The sequence below is a fragment of the Agelaius phoeniceus genome, chromosome 5 (genome assembly GCF_051311805.1).
Source record: "Agelaius phoeniceus isolate bAgePho1 chromosome 5, bAgePho1.hap1, whole genome shotgun sequence".
Lineage (NCBI taxonomy): Eukaryota > Metazoa > Chordata > Aves > Passeriformes > Icteridae > Agelaius > Agelaius phoeniceus.
In genome coordinates this window covers 24,067,751-24,085,323 of record NC_135269.1, presented here as the reverse complement: position 1 = coordinate 24,085,323, position 17,573 = coordinate 24,067,751, and the positions used below count along the sequence as shown (strand labels likewise).

General features: G+C 39.7%; 1 protein-coding gene across 2 annotated transcripts in view; it reads right to left on the bottom strand.

Annotated features, from left to right (window-relative positions):
• The window catches only part of GRAP2 (GRB2 related adaptor protein 2), a 103,223-nt gene that overhangs the window by 30,921 nt on the left and 54,729 nt on the right, over positions 1 to 17,573 (bottom strand). The window contains exon 1 of one of the 2 annotated variants that reach the window (XM_054631314.2): positions 10,925 to 11,064. The exons of the other annotated variant lie outside the window; for it this stretch is intronic. The gene's annotated coding sequence lies outside the window, so the exon portion shown is untranslated. Of the gene's footprint in view, positions 1 to 10,924; positions 11,065 to 17,573 lie in introns of those variants that run through there. 2 annotated transcript variants of the gene reach the window in all.

Here is a 17,573-nt window from a genome sequence, read left to right as displayed (position 1 = left end):
GTGTGACATCCTACATTTCCCCTTCCCACAGCACACTGTCATGGCAAGGAGGTTCATTGGAACCTCTCTGCATAACCCTTGTACATCCTGCAAAAATAATCATGGTCCCAGTCCTTCAGTGAGCAAGTAATCAATTGCTGCTCTGCAGCAGGGAGCCACACAGCCTTCAGACTACTCAATAGACTGCATGTGGCAAAGAGGGAACACTGTGCAAAGGGTGTGAATGAGTCATTCGACATTTCAGGTTGACTGAAGTCATTCTGCTACATTTATTTCCAATCTTGATGTGCTATCCACATTTGCATATTAAGCAGAATGGGAAGAAAGATTTAAATTTTTTGCTACAACACATGCATGGAACACAGCAGACTGCACGTGTGTGAGAATGAGAGATTACATGCATGCTTGGGTGAACACAGCACCGTATGAAGTGCCTCTTCTACCTTCATACAGGAGCAGGCATTCTACTTGCAAGCCTGAACACATCTCAGCAAACATTATGCTTGAGCCTGTGTTATCTCTAGGGAGCTGAATATAAAGGAAAGATGTTCATTGGCAGTATGCCTGAAGAGAGGAAGGGAGGTCCCATGAGCATACTTCAGGTGATGTGTGTTTTGTTTTCTTTGGCAAATACAAATCGGAACGAGCTGGTCTGTGTACACTTGAAGGGTAGGTGTGTGAGCTGTGTGCATGTGGGTGACAAGGAGCACCCAAGAGCACGAGCAGGTGTCAGCAGAAGCTGGAATTTATACATTTGTCAAACATCATTAGCAGTAAACCACCTACCTAAAGATTTCCATGGAAAGAATACGTGGCAGCCTCTCAAAGTATTCCAGTGTAGATGCCCCCCCACTATTCTGCAAGTTATTGATAGCACACTCAATTAACCTTGGGGACAGAACACAGAATGGACATTGTCTCTCTCAGTTTTAGTCATTTTTGCTCAGTGACACAGTTTGCATACAAACCACTGAGGAGCAGTAGTTAAATCTCCAAGTAAAAATGCTTTAATGAAAACAAAAGTGCGCATTCCTGACGGTTGGATTCGTATTAAGCCTTGTAAGCTTCATTATCTGAAAGCCTAAACATTGGGCCAAGTCATTGCAGATTATGTCCCATTAAGTAGCGAGTGCAATTCTAGTTCAAAAAGTTTAGAGAAAATGTACTCTTTGATTTGTTTGGCTGGCAATTGCAGGCATATTATAGCAATTCCAATTTACCCACTGTGCTTGTATTGGCTTTCTACAGAAGATAAAATGGAATGAGATGAAAATCCAATTTTTATTAGTAAGTCCACTTCAAGGCACACTTCTTGAGGAAAAGGTCTAGTAACTACTGGAACTTGTGATGCAATTAGGGGAGACTCCACACCAAAGCCCTTTGTAAAACCCATGAGGGTCTTGAGCAGCAGTGGGACCTCCAGATGTGCTGAGGATATCATAGCTTAGGTAATCTGGACGGAGGCACAACATGATCTACAACAGCCAAAAGGCAGTTCACAGATCCCCTGAGAACTGGCTTTGGTCCTACCAGCTCCCTTAAGCATAAGAATATGTTTATTTTACCTTGATTTTTTTCTAAGACTGAGAAACAAATGTGTACGTATTTAAAGAAGCCAGGTGTTACATTCAACATCACATTATGGTCTATGAGGGGAGGAAAATAAGTTATTCTTCCACAACACAATAAAACATCATGCACAGTTGTTCCTACAAGACATGCTCCAGAACACACTCTGCTGATATCATTGCTGTGATCTAAGGATCATCTCATGAGGAAGAGTTGGAAAAAAAGATTAAAAAAAAAAATCAAGGAATTGATATCTTATTTGTTGAACTCTCTTGGACTACTGTGGGACTACTTATTGTGTTACATCTTTTCTCCTTAGCCTTTCACTGTCTTTCCTACCCATATGGCAAATCACTTGGAGCAAATGGCATTTTTCCATACAGTGCTGCATAACAAAAACCAGTGGGTCAGAGCTGTCTATAGAATCCTACAATAAGTAGATTAAAAGGAATTTGTGGCAATCCTGCAGTTCAAGCCCCTGCCCACAGCAGGGTTAATTTTGAAATCACACAAAATGAGAACGTAACCTCATCTTTCTACAGTGACTACTCTAATGAAACACAAGTCTCATTCAGGCAATGATATAAATCATACACTTGCCTAGATTAAAGACACATGGAAATCATTTAGGTAGAAGACCTGCATTAAATTATTTGATATTTCCTTTCAATATGCACTCATAAGATGATACTGACTGCAGTGTTAGACTCCAATTATAAAGGGCATATTATCTAAACACACACTAAAATGAGGCTATCATTACAATCACTATTTCCTGAACTCTGTGTGCTGAAGACCCTCATTACATAGTTTAAAAAATCTGATTATTTCCTGAGATGGAACTCAGGAAATAATGCAGAAGAGGAAAGAAGGGGAAAATTCCAAACTGGAAAAAACAGTTATTTAACTCGGCACAGTTAACAGTTATTTAATTTTATATTAAATTATTGGAATAATTTAATATTATTCCAAACTGGAAAAAACAGTTATTTAACTCGGCACAGTGGAAAACACTACATGTCATGTAGCTCATACAGCCTTCAAGAAGGTGTTCCTCTTCTAAATACTTAGAAAGTCTGCAGAAGAAGGTTTTGAGAGCCAGAAACTGTAGGAACTGTGCAGCTCTTGTCCTTCAAGATGCATTTTGATCATGGCAAGGCTTTTCTCACAGGCTGTGCAGTGAGAAAACTGCCAGTGGCAGGAATTACTCGTCATGAGACTTAAACAAGGCCTGTGCACTGCTACATGGAGATTTAACCAAGGAAAACAGGGATTAATGTGATTACTTCCACAATGAATGAGTTGAATTTCTTCCAAATTGAAAACATCTAAAAACTTTATCAACACTGCAATTCTGCTTCCATACAAAAAAAATCAAAACCCTGTTATGCTCACCGCACTTCCATTTTCTGCTCTGCTTTCTATCAGTTGCTTGTATCTACTTCACTTGCATTCAGATTTAAGGACTACAATGTTCAGATTCATTACTACTGCATATCTTGCTATATTTGATTAGAGTAGGCTGTCTCTTTTGCCTTGACAGATAAGCCTTGTCTTTTAGTTTAGCTGTACAAAAACGATTATACTTTATAAAGTGATCATCTTTGTAAAAGAAGCTAATCCACAATCATCCACACAGCATTTACTGAATTTTGGACTACTGTTTTCTTGTTTGCTCTGTCTGATGGTGGTTGGACTTTGCTCATCTCTGCAGCTTAGAAAGGAAAGCGGTGGATGTTCAGCCCTTCTGAAGCTTGAGTCAGTGAAGCATCCAAGATTGCAGAGCAGAAGATGATGCATTCAAAACCACTTCCTAAAAATATCATGCCAGTATTTACATTGAAAAGGAGAATAACATTTCAAAAGAACATTCTGCTCAAAAGTTAAAAACCATTTCAAGCAAAAAAGTTAAACATACAAACAAAACTGTTCAAAACAGCAGTAATTCATTAGGAAAATAACCACTGCTCATTCCAAGAGATTCCCAATGCATTTCACAAATCATGAGTTATATTCAGACTCACTTTGTGTATCTGGTATCCTGATAGACTGCATTGGGGTGGGGATGCAGCAGTACTAGACACAGACCACTGCTGTAGAGCTTCTCCCTGGCGTGTTTTAAAGAATTACAGCTGTTCCATTGCCTTTGCTTGCTAAAACTACCCAGCACTTTAATGAAGAAGCTCTATTATGAGCTCTGGTGTTTTTTCCTGCAGCCTTACTGAAAATAACATTTCTCTGGACATGCCTGGTATGGGTTAGCTGAACTGGTAAGACTGAATGTCAAAATATGAAGACTGTGTCCTTTGACCCCAGCTTTACCCTGGAGGACACCTCTAGTTTGGTGGCTGCTTTCCCTGACTCTGTTTATCCCTTCACCTAACAATAAAATCCATCCTCCAGTGCTTTTCAGCAGTGCACAGCAGGTGAAGAGCAGAAGCAACAACTGCCCAATTAAAATTGAAATGTCAGATATGCAGAAGGCAAACTGTAATCAAACTGACCTGCCTGGGTTATCAGGGCAAGATGCCTTTAGGCTTATGCAATTAACTGAAGGATAATTGATGACCACAGGCAATCAACCTACAGATGCAGGTCTCGTGTGCAAGAAATGTGCTTAGGCACATCATTCAGTATTGACTCAGAGAAAAGAGCTTGACTCTGTTTGAGTCAAGTACCTCCTAAAGCACTGAGGTTTTTCTTAGAAATCTCCCCAAAATTACCAGCTGAAATCATAAAGTGCTTAGAAGACTCAAAGCAGTGGCTACAAGTGTGGTACCATTCCCAGTGTCTCTGTATGGTGTGCAAGGAATGGTAAAATCTGTTTAGCTGGTGGTGGAGGCGAAAGGATCCTTCAGTTGATGACTTATTACAGTGAGACAAAATAAAAGCAGATGTAGGGAGCTTTAAGACACTACCAAAGAAAAAGAAATCAAATCAGAAAAAGGATTTTTTTTTTTTTCTGAAGTATTGAAACAACCATCCTGGGATAACACTGGGAGAGCTCCCCATCCAAACAAGCCCTTCATCTTTCCTCCCTTCTATTTTCACTCTTCCCTCACCTGTCTCTTTAGAAAGGGCTTGCTGAGACTGGGTTTTCTTCTGCTATGACTTTGCCTGCATCTCAAGAACTGATGTGTTTAGTTGGTTTTCTGTTTTCTTTTTTACATCAAGACAACCACTGATTATTAAATTGCCAATGAAATTATTACTGAGCTGGTACAGGTACACCTGCAAGGAAGCATTTCTCATTGGCCACAGCTAGCAACAATGCCATGAAATCACCTGTGCCTTTTCTTCCCTGAGAGTCCATATGGGGCAATAAACCTGGAGTAAACCACTTGACTATTAAACACTGCTTATTTTTTGCAATGAAGGTATAATTTCTAGGAGGATGTCTCCAACATCCACGGTGTCTGAAAGTCAGTTGAAGCTTTTCTGTAAGAGAACTAATTAATAATAAAACTCAGGATGCTTAAACAACTGACCCTCAAAAGCCCTGGATATTTAAGAAAGTATTTTTAAACCCATTTCACAGTTGCAGTTATTAATGAATTATTAATTTCTACAGACATCATCTCGTGCTTGCTTCAACCTTGTTTGCTCCAGTGACTTCAACAGTCAAGGGAAACAGTCAGAATAATGTTGAAAACTAGTTAGAAAACAAAAATAAATTAATTAGTGTGTTCTATGGCGGTACTAGTCATGTCTGTGTACCTTCAGCTGACCTGAGCTTTGAACTTAAAATTCAGATTCAGTGGTTTTGCTATGTACGAGAAACACAGCATACATTAAGAATTACAGCATTAATTGTATGGGCACATAATGAATTTCCTGATATGTTACATGTGAATCTATTAATTAATTTACTAAGTAAAATTATTCTTAAATATGGGTTCTTTAAGAAACTTGACACTCTGGGTTTGATCTTTAATTTTTTTTATGGCCACAATAATGGAATAATTAATCCAAATTTTTATTCTGCTTAAAGATCACAAAAATCTTGTATAGACAATATGTGAAGATTTTTTTCCAAGTTTTTTTACCTTTACAATACTTTTAATTAAAAAATTTCCCTTCATAGAAGACTTGGAATTTGATTTACTCCGTCTGATGATGCTACAAATAGAGCTTTCGAGACACCTGCCCACAGTTAGAATGGTCCTTTCAAAATGTTCATCACTTCACACCAGGCTTCTTAGTAGACAGGAGAACTTGCACCAGTTCTCAGCAGGAGCAGTTGGCTTCACTTCTGCTGGAAACAGAGTGAAGCAGCTGCTGCTTGCAATGAGGAAACTCCGTGAGCAGCAGCGTCTGCCCCACTGAGAGCTGCCTTGCTGTGATGTTGTGGGAAGGGAAAAATATTTTCTTGAAGATCATTTAAAGCTAATCCGACAACACAATCAGAGATTTTCATTACTGAATGGGCTTGTTACAGCCAATGGAGAAGAGAGCATTAAACCTTTTAGGCTCATGGTACAGGTGTCATTACTTGGGGTACAGGACACAGCAGTATATGCTATGTCAAACCAGTAGGTAAAAGATGCAAGTGCTGCACATGGCCTCTGCTGAAGGTAATAACATGATTATGACACCACTGATGTAATTTATTGCAATGTAATATTGCCTGTCAATCATTCCCTTCTACTGAGAATGTAGCAGTACTTGATGGCTTCAATGAATTAAGATTCATCTTCTGTCTAAGATGGGAAAGTATTTACAGATGAGACTCAGTTATCTTTGAGAGTTGAGGAAATTGGGAGGTTTTTTATGTTTTGATAGATTTAATCTCAGAGATCTGTTACACTTTAGAATTATCAAGAAAGCGCAGTCCAAGCAGTGTAATGACAATACAGCTCGAAACTTGATAATACCACTTGAAACTGTAAACAAAACTCCCTGACAGAATTAGAAAGCATTTCTTCCATCCCCGTCTGGAGCTGTGCGTGCTTGGTTCATAGAGGGTTTGGTCACCTTTCTCAGAATCAATATTTTTGACCACTACTAGAGAAGTGTAGTGGATGTGACAGACCAACAGTCTGATGTGGTACAGCGAGTGCCATGTACAAACAGTGAGAGAGAAGCCTCCAGTGTCCTGGCTTTAGACACTCTACACTTAGCATGAAAAACAATTACCAGAGCCTGATTATGCACAGGGACAATTTCAGAACTTGGTCCATATCCTAAAATAATCCCTGTTTGGATTGCAAGTGCTTCTGACCTAGAAGCATGATGTTATTTATGTAACTAGATTTTTAAAATAAAAAAGGAATGTCAGAGTTCCAAGGGTTTAAGTTTGTGCTCTGTGAGTTACCGGCGGATTTTTCATGATGAGATAAGATAAAACAACTGGGGAACTGGAAAGACTAGAGAATGTAAGGTATACAATGCCTCGGGGTGGAAAAGTGGCATGTTATTAGTACTGTACACTGCTCCAAAAAGATAAAGCCATTTATAAAAAAAGACTGAGCTGGGGAGAGAGAGGAAGGATGGATCTTAGAATTCAAAGACAGGTAAAAAAGAATTTCATCATGTGTTAGCACATGATGTTCATTTAGGCATTCAACTAATTTTCTTTTACCTCATAATATTTTACAATACTGACCTCTGATTTTAGTGCCAGGATAATGTGTCCATTCTTAGCAAGCTTATTCCTCAAAGAGTAGTCCCTTCTGCTTAGATATTATTTAAAAGGTACTTTAGCATGGTTCTCCAATTAGCAGAACAACTTAAAAAAAAAAAAAAAAGGCTACAGGAAAAATTCAGACCATTCCAAAACATCTTTTTTTAAATTCTCATCTATCTGAAATCCTTCTAGAAATAATAGACAGCAACTATGCTTCAGAGAGAGCATTCTGGACAAAAGTCAAAAGAAAAGAAAGACACCAGAATACCCAGTGGGGTAAATTCAACATCCCTAGGACAGTAGCAATCAAGCATCAGAAGCATTTGACTACAGTATCAGCCCCCTAGAAGGGCTGTACCATGGGAATTAGTTTGTATCTTGAACCGTGAAATTTATAGTACACACATTTGTTAGCTTAGCTGATGTCTCTACCAATTCTACTCTTGTTTGTGTAAGTCTCTTTCCCTTCCCTCCCTTTAAAAAAGCAGTCATTTGAAATCATATTTAAAATCAAATGATCACTATAAAATGCAGAAACAAGTCACCCTTGTTTAGTGGTGAAAAAAGAAGAGTGGGAATCAATTTTCCAAGTCCAGGTCAGTTAAAGATTTTCTGTGCATTCCTGGGCAAGTCACTTCACCTCTCTGAACTGTAGGACACATTTAAAAATTTCAGTGAAGCTGTACATAGAGATATTTCAATGGAATGGGGTACTGCCTTCTCAGGGCAGCAGGGTTTTTTGCAGATTGTCAAGTTAGGCTGGTACAGCTTTAGTGCTTCTGTCATCTCAATGTCATCACACTCATGTACATGGGCCAGATTATAAAGTGAAAGAATTCACACTCACCTGTCTTAATGGCTGGGTAAAACACCCATTAACAGGCAAAAATGTGTGCAGACATTAAGATGAAAGGCTTGTGCAGGAAACACAAAGTTACTGATGATAATATACTTCCATTCCTGCTGGCTATTACTGATGGTAATATACAAACAATGGTGGAAAGCTAAGCTAAGAAGATGCCGAGGACTCCTTCAAGGGAGCTACAAAATAAAGATTTTTGAAAGATATCGAGGGACTTTCGCATAACATTTGTGCTGACTGGGATATGGCTGGCAGTCAACCCTGAGCTTTAAATGAAGTGTGTTGCCATCATTATACTGAGCATACATGTGGCACTTTGGGACATGGCTTAGCAGTGAACATGGCAGTGCTAGGTTAACAGCCAGACTCGATTTCAGGAGGCTTCTCCGATCTTGATGACTCTATGATTCTATATAGCTCTTTGAGGAACTAATAAAAGACAGAATTGCTACATTCTTCTTAGACCAAAATCAGACTCTGGAGATGAGGAAGAAAGGTAGAAGAAATCAGGGCCTAATTTAGATTTATAAAACTCCACGCAATCTAAAATGAGCCCCAAAGGCCCAGGCATATCAACTGTTGGTAGCAATACTTCCTTACTTGTCAAACATGTGGTGTTTTGTCAGCCACAGTGGGTAGGTTCTTCTAACTGATACCAGCGACTGAACTTGCCAGTGAGTGTATTTTATGGTGTGTGTATACGTATATACACATATATATACACACGTATAAATAAATACATGTAAAAATATGTATATATCTATACACACACACACATCCATATATACATTACAGCTCCACTAAGAGCAGAATTTCAAGTGAAAACAATGTTAAGGGAAGAAACATAGGGAAGAGAATGAAGATAATTTTCATTGTATCAGACAATAAAAATAAACGAAAAGAGACTGCCTACAGCAGTAGTTCCAAAACTGTGGCTTAATAGCAACCTCTTGCCTGCCAAACTTTCAGATATTGCTTGTGGCTAAGGAGAGCTGCTGTCAAGCTGCAATTTGATTGGGAAGGCAAAGTGTAACATGGTGCAGGGGACATCACAACTGCACTACTGGCCCTTGAATCAGCAAAAACGGAGGGCATTGCTGTATGGTTGCAAGAGTCAGTGTAATCATCAGGGGAAAAAAAAGAATTTCCACGTAACCAGGTAAAGGAAGATGAAGTTTGAAGAGGAAAGTGATGTCTCTTGCTAGAATAATGGCTATAACTTACAGAAACCAGAAAAGCTTACAGCCTTGCTCTACCTTATGCAAACTAAAGTGAGAAGGCGTAGGAGATCAGGACAAACAGCCTGCTCGAGCAGCAGAGCCCCCTTTTTCTGAAAGTTGCCTGTTTTGCCCAGGCAGATCCGTCAGTCTTAACAATTTTAGGAGATGTGTGCAGAAGGGTGTGGTAGACATGAAAGTAATTCCAAAATCTAGACAGCAAAACTAAGCTAAATTTAGCTGTGTGCATTTCACAGTGCATATCCATCCATCTCCAGGTTATTCTGCTTTCCTGATAAGAAAGGGAATGACAGTGCTTGTTTGTGCCTAATCTTTTCTTTGTGGGATTGCCAAGTTCAAATGCAAGAATGAAATAGAAATAAATGTCACCAAATAGGAAAGCAAAGGGAATTGCTTCACTGCAAGAGCAATGTATTTGTTCACTGCTAAGGAAACAGGTTTCCTTCCTATCTGTTCCACAATTCATTTTGCCATCACATGATAGCCAGAAGTTTTGTCTTCTTCAGAAACCTAGCGGCAGAGGCTAAAGCATGAGTTTGTCTCTTTTCCACTTTCAAGTGGATGACTGGCACTGCTGGCTGCATCATCTGGGGTCTTCCATGCCAAAACTGGTAGGTAACTCTTTACTGGTAGGTAACTCTTTTTCATCCCAAGGCCCAGTTCCTCCTGCCATGCCTGTTTACTAAAAGCTCAATTATCATTAAACCTTTCTTCACTGGACAATTATAAATGTGACAGGCTCTCCTGCTGCTGCTGAAGAGAGCTTAGATTATTGTTTTTTCCAAGAAAATATTGTACTGATAGGATGCTACTAAATCATGTCTTGGAGACTGATGTCCTTTTGCTCCTACAAGCAAAGGACATGTACTATGGTCTTTCATGTGTTTCATGTATATTTGTGTGCATAAAGTATTATGAACTTTATGCACACAAATATACATGAAACACATGAAAGACCTTGCCATGCAGCTCTATAGCACTCCAGTCTAAAGATGTGTCTCATAACAATATTGCCTGTTATGCTTACAATGCACCAAAAAAGCTTTACAACAACATTTAAAAACAAGTGAGGAAAAATTATGCCCATCTGACCCCTTCAGAAACCACCACATTTCACAGAAGACATAACAGGTCAGGAAAAACAGCTTACTTGAGCAGCAAAGCCCTGGTTTTGAGCAAAAGGAGGGTCAACAATGCCAAATCTCCAGGTGCCTAAAGCATTTTTCTTTCTAGGCATCTTGCCCCTTTCAGTATGATCACAATGGGTGTCTCGGAGACACAATAGCCTGATCTCTGCTAGAGGAACCTTAAATTTTTCCCAACCAGGGAAAACTGATTATTTCTTTGCCTTGTGCTTGTTACTAGTAAAAAAAAATAAAAAAATCCTATTCATTATTTTCTTTGCTCTGTTCCAATAAATATGCTCCTCCTGAGCACAGTCCCGATACCCCACTGACAAGGAGAAAAACCTGATGCACCTGCAGTGGAAAAGAAAACACATTGAATCCCAAGCCTTGCAGATAAGCCCTTACTTGTTTAACTCTGTAGAAAATGCAATGCTAATTTAGCCAATGCATGTACCCGTAAAACCTCACAGCAAAAGAAGCAAGCCCCCAAGCAGATCTGTACCTTTGTGGCAGGTTGTTACACTCTGGTCTTTCAGGATCTGTGGTGGGAAAAACCAGTGTGGGAATGGCACGAGTCTCATAACAACCTGTCTTCAGCACAAATGCTTAGCAAGGACCAAAGTCTGTGGAGCCATTCGGGACACACAAACCTTCAACCCAGCATCTCAGCCTCTCCCTCATGAAGTGCAGCCAATCAAGCTGGTAGAGTGCAAACCACAAACCACACAGGAACTCACAGTCACAGCAGCTTATTGAGCTGGGTATGGGACTCAGCTTAGTGTGGTTTTACTGTCTTACTGTGAGGGAAACTGCATTGAGAGCAGTTCCTCTGAATGCTACAGCTGTGCTGGGGCACCTCACAACTTGCTCAGTGTTCAGTTATTTAATATATCTGTCTGGAAAGCACTGGCCCCTTCAGATATTAGTAGTGATCCATCCCCACGAGCAAGCCATCGCAAGTATCCAAAAATGCGCTCTCCTCTCTGTTTGGGGGGACGGCAGTGGCCATAGGCCATCAGCACATGAATTCATGGAGCACCTCTGGTGCCACACACCCCTGTGACGTGACAGGCTCCATGGGTGTGTGTGCACAGTGCTCCTGTGAGCTTGGAGTCCATAAGCAAATGCAGGCGAACGCAAAGATCATCTGTGCCTGTGTAGGCACAGCCCGAGAGGGAGTAGATGTGAGAGAGAAACCAGGATGCCACCAGATTCTGCAATAAGTGTGAACCAGGGGGCTGTCTTCAAGCTGTGAGAAAAAGAGCTATAAAAATGTGATTCTTACAAGAACACAGAAAAAACACATTTGCTGATTTAGTTGTTGCATCAGTTTGGTTGCTACCAAGAGTGTATTGGGGTGGCCTCTGAATGGCAGTTTCCCTCCCATCTTTTCTTCTCTGCTCTCTGAGCTCCAGTCCCTCCTCCTGAAGGCAGCCTAAGGGCTGCCAGGGGTCAGCAGGGCCCCAGGGGAGAAGGACCATTGGTGGCTGGAAAAATGATTGCTACTGGAGAGCAGAAATCTGCCTTTGGAAGTGCCAGCCCCTGCCCTGGCCTCCCTGGTGCGCTGTCTGCAGTCATTAACATGAGGCATTTCAGAGGAAACAAAAAGGAGTTGACATCAAGTGAAATTTCCCCCTGCAGCCACCAGTCGAGGACCTCTTAAAATCACAGCCTAAAAACATCATCTAAATTCTGCTGGGTAGCTGTAAGCCATGAAAGGGCCATTTGCTGCAGCTGAAATAGATTCATAAATTACTGAGTTCCTGAGCCAGTGAGATCCACATGGCTCTGAGTTCCTGAAGCCACTTTTCTTTCTACCATTTCCTTGGATATGGTTCAGAGCCTGGCCAAATGGTCTGTGCTTTTCCCAGCCTGTTGCTCAAAAGCAGCACCAAAAAAAAATACTTTAGCACTTAATTACTGTTGACTTTGTAGAACAAGCAGCCAGGTTGCTGAGGTTCCATCTGTGTTCTTCAAAAGAGCACAGGTGTCGCAAACTGAAACGGGCAAAAATTTATTGATAGTATTGAAATATCTAGTATTGAAAAAAGTATTCTTAATTATATCTTCAAAATGTTCAAAAAGTTACAGAGACCAATTAAGGTGTTTTGTAATTGCTATTAAATTACTCTTTTGCCATTTTTAATAGCTTAAGTACTTTCAATATGAAATGTTCTGATTTTCCAGCTAAAACCAGCTCTCTAGCTCACAATTTACTTTGATTTGAATAAAAAGGTAAAAACATATTAAATAATAAAAAATGCTTTTGGGCAAAGCACAACTTTCCATTTGGCTTAAGATAAAATATTCTTAGCTATTCAGCCAAAAATATTATTTGTTTTTCATTAGAGCTGTCAATCTTAGCAGCAAACTAAAACTCAGTTACATATGCACCATTGTAGCATTAGTCACGTGGAGCTGGCTCAAGAACAGAGGCACCAAATGCAACAATCCAATGCTGATGTCTTTTCTACTAGCACTAAGACTTATACAGTGTTCAGCTTCATTGATATGGCATGATGTGTCTGACATTAACTGACAAAAGCAAAAGGCTGGGAGTTAATGCATGGCTCTATCCAGACTTCATGCTTTCATAGTCTCAGTAGCTTAATTTGAATATTACTTAAATGCAAATATCTACCAAATTTTATATTTCAGGGTGGGCTTTTTTGTTTGTTTGTTGGCTTGTTTTGGTTTTTTTTTTAATTTTCAGAGGCAGATCTTTTAGGCTAATAACTTCTTTTAATTATGATTCAACTATTTTTATATATTGCCACCAAAACACTGATATTGTAATGCTATATCAGTTAGTATGTTCTTTTACATTTCTGAAATATTCTTGAGATCCCGAGTGAGGAGGAGGAGGAGTATGCTGGCATTGTTCATGTTGTTCCTTTTGTATGTGTATAGACCCTGAAGCTGTCACTCTTGAAGTTTTCACCATTTACTAAAAGCAAAGAAACAGGAGAAAGTGTGGCATACACATCAAAGTCCTAGACCTACAAAAGTCAAATCACCTGTGGACCCAGCTAAGGAAAACACAGGAACCAAGGTTTTTGAAAAAAAAAAGATTCTATTGCAGGAGGATTAGCTAATCAACTTATAAAGCAAATAAAAATCAATGTATCCTGCCATATAACCAATGTCACAGTGCAACTCTAACGGGGGGGGGGGGGAGAGAAACATACACAGGGAAAGAAGAATTTCATGATTGAAGTTTTTTAATAGCTTCCTTGAAACACATGATAGAATCAGATTCTCTCAGCAGGAGATAGACAGATAAAAATGGACTCCATTTGAAGTGCAAACAAGAAAAAGACAGGGAGTTATAAAGCATACAGCACCTTCCTCATAAACATCCCACTTTCTCTCTGTTCCAAGTGTTTGCAACTGTCTCTCCCTGCAGAATCTTAATTAAACCAGTATATTTCCCATTTAAGTAATTTGAAAATGTGTAGTTTGATAAAAAGGTTAATTAGCTCTATTCTTTAGAAATGTGAAAAGGTACCATTTTGATCTTTTGCTTGAAATTTATGCCAATCCTTGCATTAAAATATCCTTTAATCTGGACTGTGGTAGGTAGCACACAAGAGAAACATGTTCATAAGGGGGAACTGTGGGAAGGGGGCTCACATGGAAAACAAAATTTATTAGGAGTTGTAATGTTTTTACTTTTTGTTTTCACAAAGTATATCACCATTGTCTCCCTTCCTGAGGCTGGGTGTTTGTCAGGGCTTGAAATCAAATTGATGCATGATGAAAATGGACCTTCTCTGGTGACTCACCTGGGAATTGCACAGAAATCTACCCAGCCTTATGCTAACCAATAAAAGGAAGGGATGGGAACAGGAACATCTCTTAAAGCTGTGAAATAACAATTCACAAGCACCATTTAAATCATTTGGAGGCTGCATTCCCTTTTTATGCTACTGCTGCATTGACCAAAATGCATCTCCTATTGAGTATTGAGCTGGGAAAAGCTGATGGATCCAAGCCTATTGGTCTGCAAAAACTGCTGTTACCATTTAGCAGAGCAATTCTATGACAAATGGAAGCTCTTGCTGTAATTCCTTCACTCTCTGCTCTTTTTTAGAGCCCTTCAACAATTCTGTAAATAGAAGGTTGCACTAGACTGACAAGAGACATTTCCTTCCCTCTCCTTAGTTGCAGATATTGTTCTTTTGCTGTAATGTAACTTTCACTGACTCTGACATTTGCATTTGGATCTTGTTATAGGTGTGATCAAAATGCTAACTACATTAGCACCATAAGTCTACTGAAGCAGTGGTTAAACAGTTGAAGGTGTTAGGATGTGTCTAAACAAACTTACTGGGCACTAAAATTATCCATTTATTCTTTTACTTGCTGGTGGTGCTCTCCGTACTTTTAATTGACTTTTCATAGTGGAACGCCTGAATATTGTGTTTTTAATCTGTAAATATCAAAGTACTAAATTATTATGGTGTACCAAGAACCAAGTCACTTTCCTTCTAGCTTGGTATCAAACCATAGTCTTGCCAAAAGGAGAAGAACCTAGATATATTCTCTCTGCTTTCTCCTTGGGTCTGTTATGGTTGCTGTATTTTTGGTTAAGGACAGTTGAATGGGACCAAAAGGTTATTGCAGAAAGCAATATCCACTTCTCCTGTTCATTAATTTTGCTACCATGGAATCCTGATTTTGGCTTCCTTACACAGATGAGAAATGGAGGATGAAATTATTTCTGCCTCTGCTTCTTTCTCCAGAATTTTAAGTAAATGATATCACAGAATTATAGACATCATGAGCATTCCTGCCAGCTCCCTTAGTATCCTTGGGTGGGTCCCATTCAACACCACAGACTTGTGTGTGTCTAAGTGGTGTAGCAGGTCACTGACCATTTCCCCTTGGGTTTTGGGAACTTAATTCAGCTCTCAGTCCCTGTCTTCCAGCTCAGGGGTATGGATACTACCTGAACAGCTGGTCTTGTTATTAAAGGATGAGAGAAAGAAGGCATCCAGCATCTCATCCTTTTCCTCATCCTTTGTCACTATGTTTCCCTCTACATCCGAAAAAGAATGAAGATTCTCCATGCCCCTCTTTTGTTGCTGATGTATTTATAAACATTTTGATTGTTTTTCATGGCAGCAGCCTGATTAAGTTCTAGTTGATCTTTGGCCCTTCTAATTTTCTTTCTGCATAACCTCACAACATTCTTGTAATCCTCCTGAGTTTACTGCCCTTTCTTCTGTGGATCATAAACTCTCCCTTTTTTTCTTGAGTTCCAGTCAAAGCTCTCTGTTCAGCCTGACCAATCTTTCCTCCTTTTTGGCATATCTTTCAGCAGATGGGGACAGCCTACTCCTGCAACTTCAAGGTTTTCTTCCTGAAGAATGTCTCCCAAGGGACTCCAAAAACTCATATTATTTCATGACTGCTGTGCCCAAGACAGCTTCCAACCATTGTATCACCCACCACTCCTTCTTTGTTCACAAACACCAGACCCAGTGGATGCCTTCCCTAGTTGTCACCCTCACCAGCTGTGTCAGGAGTTATCTTCCACACACTCCAGGAACCTCCTGGACTGTTTCTTCCCTGCTGTGCTGCACTTACAGCAGACACCTGGTAAGTTAAAGCTCCCCACAAGAAAAAGGGCCAGCAATGATGAGACTTATCCCATTTGCCTACAGAATATTTTGTCTGCTCTTCACCCTGGTTGGGTGGCCTGTAACAGACTCTCACCTTATTGGCCTTCCCCCAGTTCCTACCCATAACCACTCAAGCCTATCTTCATCATCGTTAAACTCTAGATAGTGAAAACACTCCCTAACACACAGGGGTCCCCCACTGCCTCTCCTTCCTTACCTGTCCCTCCTGAAGAGCTTACAGACATCCACAGCAAGCACTCCAGTTGTGCAAGTCATCCCACCGTGTTTCTATGATGGCAGCTGTGTCACAGCCTTGCCCTTACTCAATGGCTTTCAGCTCCTGCTAAAAGTTTATTCCCCATGTTGCATGCATTGGTGTAGACGCACTTCGGCTGGGCTATTCGTCCTGCCACTTTTTTCAGGACAGAGGCCATAATTCCTAATTAGAGTTGTTACATTTGCAGATGTGCATTGAGTTTTGTCATTTGGAGAATAAAATAAGCACCATGAGATGTGTCTGGCACCACTTACTGACTAAAACTAGATATAGCTGGAAAATAACTAGAAAAAGTGCAAAAAACCTTTATAAAAAATATCTAAAAAAAGTTAAAGTGAGAAAAGCAGCCACTAACAATTCTTGGGGCCTCCCAAGTTCGTTAACGTGGGAGATCACTGAACTAACAGACAGCACAGTTTCTCCTTCTGGATAATGGACACAGCTATGCCACTGGATGAATGGCTGCAGAAAGACCTGGAGGTTTGTGTTCCAGTGCCTCACATGGTTGGACTATTTTATAAATAATGCATCAGAGAAAGTCAGACACCAATATAAACAGGGCTTCTTCAACACTGAGATACTGCAAAAATTTCAATATATGGATAACACTGAAAAGAATCAAGGATTACTTGAGAAGACCTGTCAATTAAAATTAGTAAACTTGGAGTTGATTATTTAAATAAATTGCTCAAGGAAAAAATAGCAAGTTAGGAAAAGCATAAGAATAAACAACTTTTCCATGTTATTCTCAGAAAAAACTATTTAAGAATACTAACATCTTTACAAGTAAGAATGTAGGAAAAATGGCATCACTCTTGGTTTTAGGCTTACATATAAATGGAAGTAATTTTGAATATAAAGACAGATGAGCTAGAATGCTGAAAATTGAAAAGTAATTAGCATCCATTTGGCATTTCTAAAAATTAGTGGCTTGAAAGTAAGCAAGACAAACTAATATTTTCTGACTCTAGAGCACATATTAAAATAGATTGGTCTTTATGTTATGTTCCTATAGCTGTGTTTTCCTAGATTAATGAGGGGAATTGGACAAAAGGCAGTTAGAAGGAGTTTTTGTATACAAATTCCTAGTTACATGAGTACTGATATGAGAATAGGATAATTCTCATATCTCTCAGTGCAGTGAGAGCCCAGTTAACTCAAGTTACACCAAGCAGCACCCCCAGTGTCTGTCACCTGGGAAGCAAGTGCTGAAGCAGCTTCAGCCTGCAAGTTTGCTCAGTCTGCAG